The sequence below is a fragment of the Ambystoma mexicanum genome, chromosome 4q (genome assembly GCF_040938575.1).
Source record: "Ambystoma mexicanum isolate Mex_15411 chromosome 4q, UKY_AmexF1_1, whole genome shotgun sequence".
In the NCBI taxonomy this organism is placed as follows: domain Eukaryota; kingdom Metazoa; phylum Chordata; class Amphibia; order Caudata; family Ambystomatidae; genus Ambystoma; species Ambystoma mexicanum.
In genome coordinates, this window is record NC_090928.1 from 725,163,745 (window position 1) to 725,185,248 (window position 21,504).

The following is a 21,504-nucleotide window of genomic DNA, read 5'->3' on the forward strand; positions in this document are numbered from 1 at the left end:
ATCAATGGTCAGGCCCTGCTGTGGATTGTTTTCCTTCATTCATCACAGGCTAGCTGAACGTGAGGACAGGTCTGCTCATCTTGAAATAATCCATCCTGATTTGTGGTGTTCCCTAAGGCTTGGTCCTCACCCCGTGGGTTTATAAATGTCTGCCTCACGCCTTCAGTCTGAGCAACCCTACTGAAAGTGCTGCATCTATAACTGTCTGCTTCCCCAGGGTTAATGATTTGATAATTGCAGATGTCTTGTTCTTTAACTTCTCAAAAACAGAGATTATTTATTTAGGTTTCCCCATCCCTTCTGACTTGCCACTGACATGGCCCTCCACCATGGGTGTGGCAACCCCACTTGTGGCAATTGTAAAACAAGTTTTGATATCCTTCCATGGCTTCATTTCCTTTGCCCCTCACATGCAAGACATCGCAATGCCACTATCTACTACACTAAATGGTGCAGTGTATCTACACTATGCATTTCTGCATAGTGCAGTTAAGCTACACGATGCAAGCATGCATCATGTCTCTGTTATATGTGTCTTCTATAGTGGAGGTGATGCAGGCCATAACGCTTCCCTCAATTGACTACTGTACCATCCTGTATGTGGGGATACCTAAAAGCTTGGGAGATCAGCTTTAGATAATACAAAATAGGAATGCTTGATTGATCCTGGGCCTGAACCCCAGACATCAGATCACAACAGATTGTCAGGCATTGCACTGGTTGCATGTAGATACGCAGGTCACCTTTGAAGCTCTGAGTTGTAGTAGTGGCAAGGGAACCTTTATCACTCTGCCTGTTTACATGCAAGAGGAACTGGGCCCTGGAAAGCCCCTGCCCCAAGGATGGAAGACTCAGCCATATGACAAAGTTTAATGCCTTTATTAACAATTCAATGACAGGTATTGCAGCATGAACAATGCAATATTCCTCAAGCGCTGTCGCTGATCATGAGCGTGTCGATCGGTTTTGTTACCACATGATGTCACAAAATTGAGGTTACATCCCAAAAACTTAACAGAGGAAGGAATTTATTAGCAAGGTGAACTCTATCCACATTCTATAAGGGTGATCATTGGGAAAGCCATATCTGGTGGCTCCCCCTGAGACCACCTCTATGTGTTGAGAATACAGAGTTACAGACTAGCGTAAGGTGATTGGTCAGTGCAACTTAGTGTAAGTTTAGCTTGGAAGGTGGTTAGGGATTGGGCAGAAATGGTCTTCTCTGCCTTGGAGCTTTGGTTAGTTACCAGGCCAAGTGCAGCTATTCAAGTTAATGGGAACGACACCCAAAGGTGCTGCATGGTCCCAATAAGTTACCATCTCCGATCTCCTAGGCCTTGAGACAGAACATTCAGCTTTGAACCTGTATTACTTTTGTATTGTCCTGCCTTTGATTCGATAGGAACAGCCACTTCAGTCTGACTCGAATTAATAGGCTCTTTTTTGTGGGTTCAGGTCAGATCTGTAGGGACCACAAAATGGATTTCTCTTGCTTGCAATTTTGAGGATTTTCAGCCTGTGCACCCTGCAGGTGTCAAATCTCTGTTAACTTGACCATGGCAAGGTTGTGCACTGTGTCTGGGCTGGAAGCCTGGTCTGCATGTGTCAGCAGGATCAGTCAGCTTTTCTCTGTGTACTTGAGTTTGTCCTGCTTTTCCCTTTCACTTCAATGTGCCTGTGGCTTGTATCAAGGACCCTGGCAACTTGCTCCTACTCTATGGAACGGGCTTCCTCTGTCTCCGAGAGTCTTTGAGGAGTATCTTCCTTTTCACAAGGCACTTAAAACCTATCTCTTCTAAAGTGTTTTTTTACACGGTAGTGCTTCCCCCCTTACTATCTGCTGGTGTTTAGTGCCTAGATGCCTAAAGGCGTTAGTTGCACTTTATAAATGATCTTACATTACATTACTTGCATGATCCAAATGCAACGTGCCTGAAGATCGTCTGTCTGTTCTACCCTGTCTTCTCCCCTTAATTGCACTGGTAAAATTGCAGAATCGCTATCAGGCCGATTTGCTGTGTCTCAACTGTTAAATGTATTTTACGCGCTTACTCTGCATGTGCAGACTATTATCGTCTCAGAATTCTAAGGACTCTGAGCAACTGTTGTTTTTTCCCCTTGTTCCCACCCTCCTTGAGTGCTCTGTAAATCTTTCTTGTGTATAGGGACTATATAAATAAACAATACAATACATGGAAAACTCCGACCACAGCTTCTTGTCATATCTGGCAAAGTCTGACTGGCAAATCAAGATGGACTACTGTCTACATGTGAGCCAAGGCAATGGAAGGAGGGGAGTGAAAAGGAAGTGGTGACTGAGCAATGTGGGCAAGGGAGGAGGTGCATGCAAGTTAAGAGAAGGGAATCCGGTTAAGGGTTAACGGATGGAGCAAAAAGGGAACAAAGGTCTCATAGTTAATTGTAAGGAGGGGGGAGTGAGCATCAATTACTGTAGTGCAAAGGAAGGACACCGGATAGTGATTGGTAAGGAGAATTGGGTAAATGAGACAGATGTATACATCTGGAAAGGTAGATCAGTGATGTAGAGGAGGAGCCAAGTGCCTCTACTGGAAGTCCCACCCCCATTTTGTATATATGTTGGAAGCCAGAAATTGTGACATGCACAATGCCTATAATGATCCCTATGCCGCGAATAGTCCTCGAAACAACATCGAGAAAGCCCTATATGATGTATCTGCAGAGAAATGATAGTCTTCTAAATGAAGTCCTCAAAGAAGTGTCAAGCGATGAAGGCAAGAGCCTGGTGACGTCACATTAAGCAGAAATGACGCACCAAGAGGAGAAGCCGATGAAGATAGTATATAGACCTTATAGATTCTGATCGCGAAGTGAAGAATTGAGTGACATTTCATGTGCAAGAGTGAAGATTGCATGAACAAAAAGCACAAAATAAAATGCAACTCGCTTTATAATTGTACAGATGTTGAAAAGCAAGTAGACTAAGAAATCATAAGGCTGGCTATACGTAGTGAATAGACTGCAGGTGGTGCCGCCATTATATATATGTGTATAGAATCTGGATGTTCCATGTCATGTTTAGCAAACTAGGACCCCATGTGCAAAAAGGGCTGAAAGTGTGGCTCAGCAAAGAAAGACGGCTGACGATGGAGGAAGAATCGAGCCTTGTCTGGCCCAGTGTCAAGGGTTGGAGCAGCCAAGAAATTGGTTATCTATTCGAGAAGACACAATGAACATGAGAATCGAAAGGAGCTCCTGTTTGAGGTACATGGAAAAGCACTATGAGTGCCAAGTTGTATTAATTGAATGGTATTAAATGCTAAGAAGGAGTTTAAAACACGGTCTCCTGTCACATGATCGAGATGGAAATATACTTTGGGCATGCTGAATCGAGACTGAAGATAAGGCTGTGCTCACACTCCGTTTTATTCCCAGAGAAAAGAGGCTATTGCAAGGCTGAGTTCAAAGACTAATTGAATGGCAGACAGCAGGAGTGATGATGGATGATGCGCTAATTGGATGGGAAGGCATGGTCAAGTCCGCCCACAAGCACCTGCGGTACCAGCTTGCGTACTGCTAGCGTGCTGGAATATTCTGGAAGGGTACAAGCGTGCCAACCAATTGTAGAGGGCCACGTAGTGAAGAGACCTATAGTTTTGAGAGCCAATGAAACGCTGTGTATTCTATGACAGCGAAGATGACTTGCACTACGGGTGGGCATAAGTTGTCCACATGATGTTAGAGACCTGATTACAATCCTATTCCACATAGAAAGTATACCTAGATGTTCCCCTTAAGCCTATCACAATGCCAAAATTGAAATTTGTTGAGTGTGAGTTGAAGACTTCAGCGAACATCTTTGATGTTCGTTGTAATCCCTGTTTTAGATACTTGTTCATAAAAAAGCTAAAGATTTGCCAACTTCCTGAGTTGGTCTGATTATTGGTGTAAGAGTAAAATCTGCACCCCACCCATCTCAGATACTGTTATCGTGTCTTAAAGTTCCTGCAGGTTCACGTGGTAGCAGAGAGAGGATGGTTCTGGCCCATCGACAAGTAGGTCTTTAGTGTTTTCGGATAGTCGGACACCCTCTGCCACTTAGCCAGAAGATCGCGAAGTTTCCTGTGGAGAGCGGCCGATATAGAAAACTTGCAAGAAAATCAATACAGGTAGGACACGTCCCTCTTTGACGAAATCCCTCTTGGTTTCCACAGGCGCTGAGCGGACGGAAGGCGATGGTGATCGATTGGAGGAGGGTGCGACACCGAAGGTCTTGAGCTGAAAAGCGAATGGTGATAAGATTGAGGGGACTGGAAAAATAAAGGAATGGGATTGTGATAATATAGAAACATAACGAGAGGTTTTCTAAAATAAACTTAGAAGTGTTGCTTAGTAGGAATGAAGAGTGTTCTGAATAAGACGAGGAGCGCCTAGACGAAGAGCATCTGTAGCGCCCAGTTTCGGACCTCAAGGCAGGTCTAGAAGGAGTCATTTCAAAACCCATGAGGGTTATTAGGCGGCACATAAACAGGTTTATGATACGGAATGACTCAAACTCCCATCAGAGTATTTTAGGGGCTAGGAGAAAAGCAGTACCCTGGTGTTTATGTGAAAAGTCGACTAGTTTGTCTGTTTGTATATTTTCTGATTAAGAAAAGAGGTATCGAAGAGCGACAAGAGTAAACAGTGTAAGGTCGAAGCAGAGATAAAAATATTGTTATCTATCTTAATCATTGTCGCCGCCGACCGAGAAAAGTAGGTTGAGATATTTGAGAAATAGAGGCTTTGAGCAGCCATGTTGGAGCGCGCTCACTTTTGTTGTTTTTCTGAAACTTATCTGTGCAAACAAGCAGTAAGTATTGACAGTCCATTGAGACTCATCACAATGGGAGATATTACTCCACTGATGCATCTGTGCAAAATGCTGCCAAAACATGCGCTTAAGCTTAAGCGGTATAGTGCGGAATGGGTAAAGGGCACAGCAGACAAGATTTTCATGCCATGACCACAAGGGGGATCGCTGTCGAAGGCGGTATTGCAACATATGACCACATACGTGCACGCTGCGTACACAGGGAAGAAATTGGACAAGAGATTAGCTATTTTTTTAATCTGGGAGATGTACCAGGAGGAGCGGGAGGATCCACCTCCTGAGGATTGGATGCTTAACCAGTGTAAGGAGGAAGGTGTCGAGCCTTCTGCTCCCCTTACTCCACTTGAAAGGTAAAGAGGGAAGCTTGTTTAGTCTCGAGCATAGAGCCTTGTCCATAGACAGGCTGACCTTAAATAAGGATGAAAGAGAAGACAGCCATTCTAGTTGGGACTAAATATGTCAGACGAAGAGAGAGGAACCTTCCATGGGGAAGAGGCAGGAGGTGCATGCAGTCCCGAGGGATATCTGCAGACAGACAAGGAAGTACGATGGTCTGATCTAGAGCAACCTAAGGATAGGACGCCAGATCCTATAGCATATCCAGAGCTACCTTAAGGACAATCTCATTGTGAGAAGGGAGAGTCACCACCATATGTAAGCAGGCTGAGGTCAGTGCCATGGAAGAAGGTGATGGGAGCTGATTGTGGATTTGGGTTCACGCAGTTCCCTTTATTGGAGAAAGGAGGGGCCAGACCGCAGTATATTCCATGGCCCCAAATGGATAAGGATAACTTTAGATGTAAAGTCCCCAGCTTAACGGCAGTGCGGGGAAATGGATTTATGAGCTAGAGAAAATGACAGGAGGAAATATGTTAGCAATAGGAGACATTAAGGCTCTCTTAGCAGCTATTCTTGGGGAAAGGGCTGATGACATTTGGACGAAAGCAGGCTATTCAAGTGTCACGGCACAGGAAACAGCACGCAATTGAGAACCGTTTAAGAACTGTAGTGCAGATGTCTGGAGAGCGCTCAGGGAACAGTATCCTGATAGGTCAAACATGGGTGCAACAAAAATCTGCTTGCTTACATTCAAAGTATTCAGGAATGGTGGACTCTTGAAATGAGGGAGCCATGGGAAAAATCGGTGGCAGTATTTTACCATATTTTATGTCAGGGATTGCCTGAGTCGGTACAGAGGCAACTGTAGAAATTAGTGGGAATGGAAGCGAAGCCATGGGCAGAAATACAGTTGACTATAGTGCATCACTGTCGGCTGTTTCAAGAGAAAAATAATAAGAAGGAAGATGCAAAAAAGATGAGGAAGCAAAGTTAGTTCAGAAGAAATTGTCTAAGTACGCCAAAGAAGGGGCAGTACTGACAAGCGGAGAAGGATCAGAAGTGCAGGAAACAGTGGATATGTCGCAGGAAAACAACCAATGCCAAATAGATCAAGAAGGGAACAGGTTTATGCCACGAGGCAGAGGAATGGGCTTTCAGAGGAAGAGGTGGTTTCCAAAATAATCCAGGTGGCTTTCTGAATAACCGAGGATTTCAGAATATGTAGAATGATAATCAGAATATGCAAGAGGGACAAATCAGAAGATTTCCTCCTTTTTGTTGGATATATGGAATCACAGGGCACATTGTGCAAACATTTGGAAGCCAAGGGTATGTACAGAATGGGCAATTTTCAAGAGGGGGGGAAGCTTATCCTCCAGAATATAGTTCATAGGCTAGGGATGGGTTCGCCCAAGATCAGACAGTGTATCAAGCAAAAGTGCGCAAATGCAACAGGCAATGCAATGCATTTTTTAGCTTTAGTTGTGATGGCAAGCACCATTGAATCTGCCACAAGGGCAGTCACAGCACGCACCCATGCAGATACAGCAGAATGCGAATGCCGGACCGCTACTGACACCTAGAGTAGCTGGTGTCACTGTAGTGGGTGGAAGTCCTTTCACTGGCAGGTAGGAAAGCTCACAGGGTGACTTGATGTGTTCAGTACTACTATCGGTGACACGAGAACCCCAAGAGGAACCGAGGGTTGATGTGACCATAGGAGGCAAATATTTTTCTTTTTTAGTAGACACTGGAGCTACTTGTTCATGTATACAAGAGGGCAAATATCCAATGTATATGCGCAAGGATTCTCTGGAGCTACAAGTAGAGTTCCTAGGCCTATTGAAGGGGTTAGGGGAGGTTAAGATTAAATTGAAACCAGGAGCAATTTTACCTCAAGCAAGACAGTATCCCATGTTTCGAGAGGCGGTTGAGAGTATTTTTAAGACAATGGGCCTCATTACACGGAAGGCGGTAATGGTTAACGGCCACCGCTAATGGTAACGGTGACCGTTAACCATTACCGCCTTACTACGAGGTCCCTTAGCGGGTTGGTGCTTTAACGCCTGCTTTTTGCAGGCGTTAAAAACGAACCCGCTAAGGGACCTCGGAGCTAATTACGGCACTGCAAAATTGCGGTGCCGTAATTAGCGCCTTCCCCATTCCCTTAGACCCCTATGGGGCAGAAATGGGAATGGGAATGGGGAAGGGCAATGGCGGAAGGGGGATTTACCGCCCCTCCAACCTTGGAATGGGGCGGTAAATCCCCTTTCCGCCAAGGCGGTGCCGGTATTTTACCGGCATGAGCCATGGCGCTAATAGCGCCATGGCTCACCGCCTTCCGTGTAATGAGGCCCTATATCAGCCCTGATGGAGCCAGGTATTTTAGTGATGTCAGAGTCACTGTGTAACACCACGTGTATCCTGTGAAAAAATTGAAGGGAGGGTCGTGGAGATTTATCCACTGACATGAGACCAATTAACCAGATTGTAGAAGCAGTTTCCTTTAGTTCCGATTCCTGCGACGATATTGTGTAGTATCCCACCAGAAGCACGATATTTCATGGTGATTGACTTGAAAAATGCGTTTTTCTCAATCCCGTTGCATAAGGACTCCCAAGACCTTACGCCATTCACGTTTTGACAAACTAAGCTGAAGAGCACTTGTTTGCCCCAAGGGTACTCTGAGTCTCCATCGATCTTTAACAGAGTCCTGCAGATGGATTTAAGCAATATTGATTTGAAAAGCGTTGTACTACAGTATGTAGATGATATTTTGATTTGTAGCATGACAGAAGAAGAGTGCAGACAAGACTCGATTCAGTTAATGACTATCCTAGCAGATAAGGGATACAAGTTAGACAAAGAGAAGTTGCAGTATTGTCAAGAAGAGGTGTTGTACATAGGTCATTTGATCTCCCATGAGAGTAAGAGCGTCACACCTGAAAGAGCTGAGGTGATCATGAAAACAGCAAAACCACACACGATAAAGCAAATGCAGCAGTTTTGGGGATTATGCAACTACGTTAGAGCGTGGGTATTTGATTATAGTTCATACACGAGACCCCTTTTGGAAACTCTGAAGAAAGCACAGGTGAATAAAGAGAAAATAGAATGGACTGAGGAAATGGAGGAAGGGTTTGAAGAGTTGAAAAAAGCAATTTGTACAGCTCTAGTTTTAGGGATTCCCAACTATGATGAGTAATTTTTTCTGGTTTCGCGCACGAATGGGACAGTCATGACAGCAGTACTTACACAGAGAACTACAATGGGGTTCAAACCCCTGGCATATTACAGTGGGATTCTAGATCCAGTTATGAGAGGGCACTTTTCTTGCAAACAATCGCTGGCAGCAGCCGTGTTTGCCATAGAGAAGTCTACTATTATTGTGATGGGATGTTCTATGACAATGTTTGTTGAGCATGCTTTGTTTGCTGTTTTGGAAAAGCCTAAGGGTACATTGACATCTCAGAGAGCTTCTGCGTATGAGGTAGTTATATCAAATCCAGCCATCAAAATAGTGAGGTGTAAAATAGTGAACCCTGCCAAGTTTGTAGCTGAGCCTGTAGCAATGGATGAGCATGTGCATGACTGCTCTGACTATGAAGAGTTCTACGATGATATCCCGCAAGTAGAGGAAAATGCGCATGCGGGGGGGGGAGGGGGAGATTCTCTTTATTGATGGGTTGTCAAAAATGTATCAAACTGATGGGGAAAGACATTCAGGTTCAGCTGTGGTAAGACACATAGCAAACAGGGAATTTGAAGTGGTAGCAAGTGCCAGACTACCATCTCACTTTTCAGCACAGACAGCAGAATTGGTGGCGCTTATTGTCACGCTTAAGAAACACGAAGGGCAGGAAGTGACAGTGTACAGTGACTCTGCCTATGTGACATCAACGTACACGCAGGGTTAGACTCAGGGTTAGCACGATGGAAGAGAAGAGGATACCTCTGAGCAGAGGGTACTCCAGTGCAACACGCAGCATTATTGGACACTACAACTCCCAGTAGCCATTGCAATAGTTAAATGCGCAGCACATACTAAGCAAATTGATTTTATCTCACATGGCAACGAAGTTGAAGCCGAAGAGGCCAAAATAGTTGCATGTTCACCAGATATTCCAAGTTTTGATACTCCAGATGTGAAGGAAAAAGTAGTCACAATTATGATTGTAAACAAAGGGTTTCATCATTTATCAAGAACTCAGTTGATGGAAGTTCAAGGCAGTGCAGCACAGGAAGAGCAAGAATTGTGGAAACGGAGGGGGTGTTCTTTATCCCTCTCTAAAGCATTATGGCGACAGGACAGCACTAGGAATCTGGTGATGCCTGTAGCCTTGCTAAAGGTAGCACTTGAACAGCTGCACTACCCTGCGCATGTAACTAGGGACAGTCTCGCTGCTGCTATTGTAGAAGACTGGTTTGTACCAAACCTGTTAGAACACGTTGCATGTTATGTAGTAAATTGCATCGTATGTCAAACATTTACAGCTTGGCACTCACTGCGAATGATCAGAGGAGTGATTCCTCGACCGAACGGTCCTTTTCAGCATTTACATATTGACTATATTTATATGCTGCAAGTATGTAGTGGATACAGGTATAAGATAGTGGTGGTGTGCCCCTTTTCGAGATTGATCGAAGCAGGCCCATGTTCACACACTGATGCCACTTGCACAGCTAAGTTTTTAGTTCGAGAAGTCTTTCCTAAATGGGGAGTATGTGAGGTCCTGAGATCCAACAATGGACTCCATTTTGTTCATGAAGTATTTGAACAGATTAGCTTATTGCTCAGTATAAAATACAAGTTTTCTTCTGCTTATCGTCTGCAAGCAAACGGGATATGTGAGAGACTCAACTGTCTCCTTAAAGAGAGAATTTCAAAGTTGAAATTGACACTGAAGAAGGGATGGCTGTACTGCCTGCCCCTTGCATTATATGCATTAAGGAATCAGCCTGGGTCAGACCACCGCCTCACACCCCACAAGCTAGTGACAGATAGGCGAATGAGAACACCCTTAGCTTCTCCATTGAGGAGCAGAGGTGATGCCCAGAAGACTGCCGAAATGTTAGGAAATTAGTTATGTGCTTATTTGACATGTATGACCGCTAGTATCTCTGTCATTTCAGATCAACTGAAGCGTAAGGGGTGTCGGTCTCAGGACACAAATGAAGGCCAGTCAGCAACTGGATAGTACCTAAATTATTTATTGGAGATTCAGCCCTAGTGCGCAACTTCACAAGAAAGTGGCACAAGCCCCGTTTCAGTGGTCCATATATTGTTGAGAATGTCCCTCCCCGAGCAGTGAAAGTCCAAGAGAAACGTGTATGGATCCACTTAAGTGATGTAAAGTCATATGGTGGTGAGGCCGATGCACCCCATCCATTGTTTTGGAAGCAAGGCAAGAAGAAGTTCAGCACATGCAGACTCGTTCGATGACAAGGAAGAAGGACGCCAATATTGCTGATTAAATACATGCAAGTGCGCATTTGGACTGTGACTCACCCCGGACACTCTTTATAGATATTTTAGCAGGAGTGAAAAAGCAAAGTTCTCGAGTCACAGGAATTTTGGATTGGATTTTGCCAAGTGTTGACGTGCTAAATATGCCTAATCTTGAATTTGTGTTTTACGACTAAAAGCACAGTTTCCCGATTCATTCCCCACTGAGTTTCTCTTTGGTCAATCCAATGGTCTTAACATATACTGATGTTCTCGCTGTTTTCATTTTTATACTTCAAGGTTATCTTGCTCTTGTTGGGCGCAGCACAGACACACCTACTTTTGTGCATGATCCTAAAAATGGTCCTGCAATTAGGAGGTTACTTGTGGCGATAATTGAACAGATCCTGCAGCTTCCTGATCATTTAATGAGGTTGTCTGATTGAAAAGGTTTTTCCTTCCTTAAAGCAGTACACAGGCACAATGAGGAATATTGGGAGTGGTACAGTTCCTGAAAGTGAGCAAACTCAAGGACATGTGGAGAATTATAAATGGTGGGAATTAATATATTGGTGCATAATATATGCGTTCTCAGCATTTATTATTATTGTTTTCTTGATTCTGTTGGTTCACACTGTCTATTTGGTTGGACAAAGAAAGATAGAGGTCCCTTTGATTCTTCCAACTCCAGTGACACTCTCAGAATTGTCTGTTACTGAAAGACCAGAGCCACATGTGATTTTCCCTACACCAGTGACATGTGTAAGGTCACTTATTTCTCTGACAAGGGTTCCTATGATTCCCCCTGTAGGAAGAACCCCTACTGATATACTTTATGAGCATTTTGCACACACCCACCTTAAAAGAGGGAGACACAAGAGGAGCACAAGCGAAGATGATTATTAGCTGAATAATTATCTAGGCAGTACAGCACATTTGGGGAATAACATGTTGTATCAGCACATGAAACAGGTGGGAAAAAGGACATCCAAGGAGAGTTGATATGTTTGTGCTCTCCTACCTTATGCTATGGGGAGTTTCAAGATATTAATAGCTATAGAAATAGAAGACCAGAAAGCTCATTGCCTGACGCACCTAGCGCTCTGCCATATGAGAGGTCAATTCCAGGGTCGAACAGCATCCTTGGTATGGGTGACTGAGTGGACAGCTGCAGAAGAAGATGATTATGTGCAGGATTTAAAGACAAGGGAAAGAACACACACCAGAGATCATGTGAGAAGATATGAACAGCCTGCAAGGAAAGGAGGAGGAATCAGATGGGAGATATATAAGAAGCTCAATTGTCAAGGAAATTATGATGAAGAAATACGAAGATGTAAGGAGAGAGGCCAGATGCAAATCAAGGGAACAGTACTTTCTTCAGATGGTTGGGAGGAAGGCATAGTTGTATGCAGAGCAGTGGCAGTAACAGGACATCACAAGCCAGTTATAGATCGTGTGGAAAAGGAGTACAAACCTCTTTGGCCGAATCTTGCAAAGTTGCTGACATGGGTCGATGACAAAGGAAGCCCATTGCATATGGTGCCTCTGGCTAGTGCAGAACTATGCTTCAGAAACAATGACACAAGAAAAGTTGGAGAGAATCAGCAGTGTGGTCGAGTTTTCGATGTACCAGGAATGAAGGATGGGACAGTAGTGATAATGGACCACTACTGGGCCTGCAGATACAGAGCATACATGAAGCTGCCCATGGACTGGGGCGGCTGTGTGCTATAGTGATTGTTCATGTTCCAGCATTGATGATTCCTAAGAGCGACCTCAATATTGGAGAGTTTCCAAAAGCAGATGCTCACCTGAGAAAGAGTAGGTCAGTTGAATTTCTCAATCGAACAAATAGGGAGAACTACTTTTCAGCAAAATCGATAGAAGCTTTCAATGACATTCCATATGAACACAGGTTGTTCAGTCAGACTTCAGCAATATTCACGACTATCTTCATGCCAGGGGTCTAGACGGTGGCGAATGCAAAGTGGTTGCAAATCACTCGCTGGGAGCTCCTGCAGACGATCAACGCTACCATAAAGGGATTCAATGCGATCAAAGAAGAACTGAGAGCCATAAGACTGATTACTCTTCAGAATAGATATGTCTTCGATATGATCATAGCCATGGATGGAGGTGTGTGTGCCAAAATCGGAGAATCATATTGCACATTCACACCTTCTCATGATGAAGAGAATGGGACCTTGACAGGGGCCATAGCGATGCTGACAAACTTGCACATCAAAATGGAAGATAAAGAAGAAGATATCGCAGATGACAGCTGGTTTGCATCTATCGTCTCATGGATTCCACAATGGATGGCGAATATCTTCAAGTTCCTTGGAGCACTGTTGGTGATGATCATGTTTGGATTCTGTGTGATCAAGATAATAATCACACAGTGCAAGAAGACAGCAAAGAAAGCAGTTGGAATGAAGATCATGATCGTTGTCGAGTCAGGGTTTGGACCCAAAGAAGGCCAGTATTCACGCACCTGAGGGAACGAAGTTCCTGTATCTGAGGAACCACAAGAAGTATGTGGGAAGATAGATCCACTGCAGCCCGATTGGACAATGTAGTTTTATGACTTGGAGTGTTAATGAACGTGTGAAATCAGCAGGATCTCTGAAGGGACTAATGAAGATATGGACTCCAAAAAAGCACTTTTTCAGACGTGTATGTCTAGATGTGAAGACTGATGGGAGAGTGGTTGATGAATCAACCAGAGGGGCGAGTGTAGAGGAGGAGCCAAGTGCCTCTACCGGAAGTCCCACCCCCATTTTGCCTATATGTTGGAAGCCAGAAATCGCGACATGCACGACCCCCTATAATGATCCCTGGACCGCGAAGTGTCCTCGAAACAAGGTATCCACTGAGAAAGCCCCATATGATGTATCCGCTGAGAAATGACAGTCTTCTAAAGGAAGTCCTCCACGAAGTGTGAAGCGATGGAGGCAAGAGCCTGGTGACGTCACATGAAGTAGAAAAGACGAACCAAGAAGAGATGCTGATGAAGAGAGTATATAGACCTTATAGATTCTGATAGCGAAGTGAAGAATTGAGTGACATTTCATGTGCAAGAGTGAAGATTGCACGAACAAAAAGCACAAAAGAAATTGCAAATCGCTTTATAATTGTACAGATGCTGAAATGCAAGTAGACCAAGAAATCATAAGGCTGGCTATACGTAGTGAATAGACTGTAGGCGGTGCCGCCATTATATATATGTGTATTTAATCTGGATGTTCCACGTCGTGTTTAGCAAACAAGCAAAGAGGGCGGAAAGTGTGGCGCAGCAAAGAAAGACGGCTGACGATGGAGGAAGAATCGAGAAGGCTTGTCTGGCCTAGTGTCAAGGTTTGGAGCAGCCGAGAAACTGGTTATCTATTCGAGAAGATACAATGAATGTGAGAATTGAAACGAGCTCCTGTTTGAGGTGCATGGAAAAGCACTATGAGTGCCAAGTTTTATTCATTTAGTAGTATAAAATGCAAAGAAGTAGCTCAAAACACGGTCTCCTGTCACATGGTCGAGATGGAAATAGACTTTGGGCAAGCTGAATCGAGACTGAAGATAAGGCTGTGCTCACACTCCCTTTTATTCCCAGAGACAAGAGGCTATTGCAAGGCCAAGTTCAAAGACTAATTGAATGGCAGACAGCAGGAGTGATGATGGATGATGGGCTAATTGGGTGGGAAGGCATGGTCAAGTCCACCCACAAGCACCTGGGGTACCAGCTTGTGTGCTGCTAGCATGCTGCAATATTCTGGAAGGGTACAAGTGTGCCAACCAATTGTATAGGGCCATGTAGTGAAGAGCCCTATAGTTTTGGGAGCCAATGAAATGCTGTGTATTCTATGACAGCGAAGATGACTTGCACTAGGGGTGGGATAAGTTGTTCATCTGATGTTACAGACCCAATCACAATCCTATTCCCCATAGAAAGTATACCTAGATGTTCCCCTTAAGCCTATCAAGACCCCAAGTAGGTTTTCTTATATTGCCACATAGTATGACGTCACTAATGACGAGTATTTAGTATAAAGTTTGTGTTTTTTGTGAAATTCGTTGAGTGTGATTTGAAGACTTGAGCGAACGTCCGTTGATGTTCGTTGTACTCCCTGTTTTAGATACTGGTTAATAAAACAGCTAAAGATTTGTCATCTTCCTGAGTCGGTCTGACTATTGGTGTAAGAGTAAAATCTGCACCCCATCCATCTGAGATAGTGTTACCTCATCTTAAAGGGCCTACGGGTTCAGTGAGTTGAGTGATTGTTGCTAAACTCGGTGCCTGACCTGCATGCCAAAACATCCGACTGTGGGGCTGGCTCAACCCCTTTTCTCTTTCAGACAAAAGAATGCATACCTGCTTCATGAACATATGTTTCAAGTAAGATTACTCTTATATTTTTTCAGGTTGCTTTATCATGTGACTTGGTGCGATGAAAGTGCACACACGTGTACAGACTAAGAGTATGCATACAGTGGGTTTTTATTGTAACTATAATCTTAGTCTGCACAATTGTTTCTACATTGAGATGTTGTTGCCTCAGAATTCAGATGCTTAAGAGACAATTAAGAGATTTCCCTCTTGTAGATACATTGATGCTTTAAAAGCTAGATTTATTGATCACTGTATTACTTTTGCCCTTGCACAAAACTTTGCAAAATGCTTTTTACTGGTTCTAATATAGAAGATGGAATAGGAGACGATAAATTATACCCTGCTCTCTAAAATGAAAATTGGGTAGCGGGAAAGACAGGGTTCAAATCCCCACCTTTTACACTTCATACATTATGTGATCCTGAGCAAATCACTTATCATTTATGTTCTTTTTTTCCTTAACTATCTCTGGGGAAAGTCTCATTTATATGGGTTTATAATTGTTATTCCAATAATAATTATAATTTTAAATAATTATTTAATGCATACTGGTGGGGAGGTCGGATGCCAATTGAGCGTCTTAGGTTGTGGGGGTGGGTAGACAGGGTGCCAGGTATGGGTTTTGTTTTGAGGGTTGGGAAGGTAGTAAGCCAAGTATGGGTAATTTGTCATTCCTGCTCAGGTTGGACTCTGAGAGTGAGGCTTGACACCCGGGATCAGCTATTACTCGGTTCTACAAATCAATTCTCTAGTTTCTCCACCTCTTTAGATTAGTCTAAAACTAAAGATTTGATTGGATGGTAAAGGATATGATGTAGCATTCTGTCAAATTGCAAACGGAGACACGAAGAAATCTGGCTCAAATCCCAGCTTTCACATTTCACAAAATTATATTATCCTGGTGAAATAATTTTTTCTATGTTTGGTATGTAGAAGAATTTAATGGGGACTCTGCTCTAAGAAACCATAATTGAAAGATATGTTTCATAAAAGGAAAGTGATATCAATACTGGTGGAGTTGGACCTGTAGGAGGACCACATGGGTTCAGGAAGTATTGTGTATTACACGTATTAAAGTGAGCGTGGGGTTGTATTTGTCTGTCTGTCCTTTAGATGGGCAAGTCAGCTTTAAAGCTAGGAAAACTGAAGAGTGATGGCTGGAAGGTTTGAATTAATCATAACCATGGACACCCCTCTGGGTAACACTCCAGGCCATTGTGTTTCAGCCTGAGATGCCATTACAGAAGGGACCATATACAAATCAAGCTGGGACCCACCCCAAAAAGGGGCAGTTCAGCTCAAGCTCCTAGGCCACATACCTTCTGCGCAAGACAACACGCCACCCCAGAAATGTTTCAGCCTAATGGTGCGTCAGCATTGAGGTGTAGCTTGTCTCTGTAAGCACAGCTGACTTGGGAACCATGTCTGGGCATACGTATCCCACTCGAGGTGACTTTAGCTAAACCTGTCCGGCTGACAGGCACCCGCGAGCACAGCTCGTAGTGTGGCGGTCTTGTAACTGCGGTACCGGCATGCTTACCAGTACCGTAGTCCCCGGACCGCCAGGGTCGTAATGAGGCCCATTGTGTAGTGGTGTGACCACTGTAGGGTCGAAGTGACCAGGAGTCTTGGTTTTATTTCACACCTTGCCCTGACAAGCTTCTACAAAAAACTCAATTTTTATACTAGTCTTTGAAGCATGTCTATGGCAGAAGGCAAATCCAGACAGAACAACGTTTCTGTGAATGGCTGGTGTGAGCGGGCAGTGCAAATGTTAGCATCTATCATTGCTACCATGAAATCAGACACTGCCCACAAAATGAGAGAAGCAAATATGAATGTGGGTGCGCGATGGATTAGCAAATGAGAACAGAAGGATGAAACTCTATATGGAGAAATGAAAGGTGGAAAAAACAGAGGATGGGGTGAAGGAAGAACAGAAAGTGACAGCCAATGCACATACAAGCACCATGTTATTGTTAATAATATGTTATTAAAAAAAACACGCTCAATATTCCTGAAAGGTTTAAACACTTCTGACTTCTACTGATTACAAAAACACTTAATAGGTGGAGCTATATTCAGAGCAGTGTCGTTACTTAAAAGGACATTTTTTTTCTCAAAACTTTATTTTATTCGCTTGGCACCATGTACAATGTTGGAACATGAACAGTTTTTTCAAGCACCCTTCAGCGACAGTTATTCCAATCGCAAACCCATGTACCTCTTACAAATAGACATGTAAACTGGGCCTAAGCAACAGGAATTTTTTCGAAGTAGATTTTAATGAAAAATTTACTTTGAAAAAACAAATCGAAATATACATTTGGGGAAGGGCATATAAGTTGTGGGGAGGGGTTCGGGGCAGGGATAAAAATATAGGGAAGGGGCACCTAAGGGAGAGCACCAAATATAAAAAAATAATAATAATATGAGTTTTTTCCAAGTAATTTCATCAAAAGAATTACTTTGAAAAAAAAAAACTCCTGTCGGCAAAGGGCCATAAAACCGTCCTCTTCATTGTCACTTTCAGGTACATTTGCATTCAGTAGATAGCTTCTCAAGTCCCCCCTTACGTCTTTGGGCCTAGACTAGGCCTGCAACATACCCATTTAAAGTTTGTCATGTTATGGGCCGATGTAATGTCTCGCATCCAGTTTTCGATTGTGGGGGAGTCTCCTCGATGTCCAGTGTTTCAATATACAGCTCTTTGTAAGTAGACAGCACAAGTTTATGAACTGCCTCATGACTTGAGATTTGTACTTCTGAAGGCCAAACAGACAACCCCCATGGTCGGGCTCCACCCGTTTACCCGTAATCACTGATAACTTCACAATATAGTGGCCCAGAAGTCCCATAGCTCTGGCATTGCCAGGTCATATGCATATCATCAGTGCTCCAAATAGTATTTTAAGGTGGGAATATTTTACTCCCTATTTTTAAACTTAGAGCGTAAATACGATTTAAAAGGAGTCACAATGAGTTTTGTCCTCCACAAGAGAGTAAAATGTATGTAAAAATGTAGCCGACACATGCAACAAGTTAAAGCTGTATGGAACTCATTATGCGGCAGCGGTCCACATCATGACAAACAAGAAGGGTTCTCTCACAATTTACAGATACATCAAAGTGTGCAGTAGAACACCTTCACACAAATGGTGCACATAAGCACTAACTGCATGCAAAGAATAGGTACAACAGCAGCATACACTTGTTACCGCAGAACAGGTCATCTGAAGTAGGAGCCGATCTGGCTTCCCTCACACAAACAGAACATACCAATCGGGGCAAGAGGAATGCAAGCACTCATCACAGAGAACAGGTGTAGTGGAACTTTGCAAGTTAAGCAAGGGTAGAATATGCCTACACGGACAACAGGTAAGGAATGGGTCTATAGAACAGGTGCAACAAAGGCGTCAGGACTGCAAACTCCCCACCTAATCTAGAAAAGGTATGCCATGGACATCGGTAGATCATTCTCTCCTCACATGTAACAGGAACATCTCCACAGTACACGATTACCACAGAGAAGTCAGTTGCAGGAGTAGAGGTTACGCTTGCACAGAGAACAAACTGCATGGGATGAAGCAGTCCAAGCACCCCCAAGTAAAATTAAGCACTACAGAAATGCAAGCTACACTTGCATAGAATGGGCACAGCATAGGCTCAGCAGTACAAATTCCCCTGACAAAGAGTTGGCCCAGTATTCGGTAAGTGATCCAACCTCTCACAAAGAATAGGAACTGCATAACAGCAGTGGGTGCGACACCAACATAGAACAGAAACAGTTAATTACCTCTGTAGTGCAAGTTCCTCACAGATAGTGACAGAGCCTAGTTCAAATGTGAAGGCTAACTCTGCTTTCAGAATAATAAACACTGCACAGAGTAGGAATTTAGTAACCCGAAATTAAAAGGAATTCAACCTAAGAACAACAAATGTTTGGTGTGCCATTTCATGGCCTCCTATCAGCTAGACCACTTCCTAAAGCATGTTGCAGAATGGAATATTACTATTGCAGCAGAATTAATCACTCAATACGCCTTTCATTTTTCCACTACAATGGTCTGCCCATTGGATCCCTTCTCTGTGCATTTTAATATCTGGATTATTATTATTATTATTATCATTATTATTATTATTATTATTATCTCATTTTTCATTTAATGCATAGCACACTCGAAGACCTCAATGCGCACAAAGAGATGGACAAAAAACAATGCAACATAATCAGTGTCGGGTCAAAGGAGGTGGACAGGGATGAAACAGAAGATTAGTCGTTGAGTTAAAAAGGTGTGTTTTCACTGCATTTTAAAAAAAAATTAGAAAGGCATGGTATGTTTCTTATACTTTGAGGCATCAGGTTCCAGAGGGAAGGGACACATAACTTGAAGCTTGTGCCACCAAAGGTATTTAACTTGTGACTTTGGGCAACAAGCTTATTGCTGTAGTTAGATTGCAGGGTTCTCAATATAGGGGCTTTTTATATATGCTCCTTAAGATATAAGATATAATATGATATGGCATTTATAATGCACCTGTACACAAGTGTTCCTATACTGGGTTTTCGCTGATACACATTTATGAGTGATGGTGAGGATATTATGTGTGATGCGATGGTGAACAGGGAGCCAGAGCAGTGATCTTCTGGCCTTGGTAATGTGATTGCTGCTATTTCTTCCACATACAGCTTTGACAGCTCCATTTTGGGCCACCGGAAGAGTACTAATATTGTTTTTGTGGTGCCAGCCAGCAAACTGTTACAGTAGTCTAAGTGAGTATTTACCCATGCTGATGCAACTGATTGATGACAAATTAGAGGTGGTAACGCATGGTTTCATTTGCTGTAAGCGTTTGCGGACATAAGCGCACAATGACTTCATCTGTAGGACATGCTTCTGCATATCTAGCCTTCACTTGGGAGCTAATCTGGATGCAGCAGTCAGCAAGTCTCAAGTGACTATATTTTGCGTCCATCTTTCTAGCCGTTGGGCAGAGCCGACATGCATAAGCCCAGTTTTCTCAGTTTGGGATAAGGTCGTAAACTTTGTTCATATTGATGGTATCTGTGATGCTGGAAATTCATTGGAGGGACAGGGCCTCCATGTCCTTGTCCTGTAGTCCTTTTATCATGCGTGTTCTGTGTTATTTTCTGCACAGGAATCCATGTGGGACTCCTGGCAGTGCAGCTCTTCCTCTTTTTTGTTTGGTGTACAGACCCTTGGGATACCCTTATGGCACCCATTGGTGGAGTTCCAACCTTGTACCCCTAGTTTATGTTATTGGGCATCTGTGTGTGGCCCACAGAGCAGGGTATGGGCTGGTAGCAGCTCCATGCTGAATTTGACAGGTGCTCTGAGTATCCTCCATTTTGGGATACCCAGGCCCTGACATTGGAATCAGTTGATTCCTGATAGGAGACAAGATGGTCCCTGGGGCCTCTTGCTTTCTATTGCCTGTTACCTTGTTTCCCAAAGGCCTGGGAAGCCCTGACTCTGTCCCTTCCCCTGACTGGCTGTTGGGTGGAAGTTTCATACATGGTTTTGTGGGGAAGACCAGACTGGCTGGAGCCTTCCCACTGACTGTATGTTGTGGGTACACTCTTGGAGTAGGACCTGGGTGAATGGAGTGTGTGACCAATGAGCATTTCATGTTATGGGTGTCTGGTTTCTGGTATGTGACACAAAGACTGAGACTGCCTTGTCAGAAAGTGGCATAAATGCCATGTGGAGTGCTGAATGGCTGAGTGCTTGTTCCAATCCACATTCTTTGTTGTGAGTGTCTGGATGGAGAAGAATGGCCTGAATGCACTGTGAGCCTGATTGGCAGCCTGCCTTCATGAATGTCCTTCTGAATGATTGGTTGCCTGAGTGTGACCAAGCAGAGGGAATGAGAGACCGAACAGTGTATCTGGGGGCCTCTCTCTGATGGAAATCGTTCAGAAGCTGAAGTTGAAACTTGATACTTACTCTCAAAGCCGAGCCAGAAGAAGAAGGTAAACTGCTGTTTCCCTTTGACGCAATCTGAAAGCTGCTGTGCCTTCAAGAAACTGATCCAAGAGAGGACCTGGCTAGGAGATCTCTTCCCAAGCTATGAGGGACCATCGTGCACCTGCTAACCGTCACCAAGGCTCCCTGGAAGTCAGCCTTCGAAAGACTGTCACCCGGAGACTGGGACTGCCGAGGAAACTGAAGAGAAGCAGCTGGACATTCCATCCACCATCGTTGAACAGGGTTCAGAGGATCACCGTAACCGCTGGAGGCCAGTCAAAGCTGTGTTGCCCAGAAGCAGGGACAGCTTTACGCCGTGCTGCCAACGACCGGAGCTGCAACACTCAATTGCCTAAGAACACTTTGAATCAAGGACTCCCTTGCTCATCACCATCAACCACTTTGTCCCGTCAGAGAAAGTCAAGGTCGCCGACGAACCGAGGAGAATCCACAGGTGGGTTTCCCGCCACCCAAATACCACAAAGACACC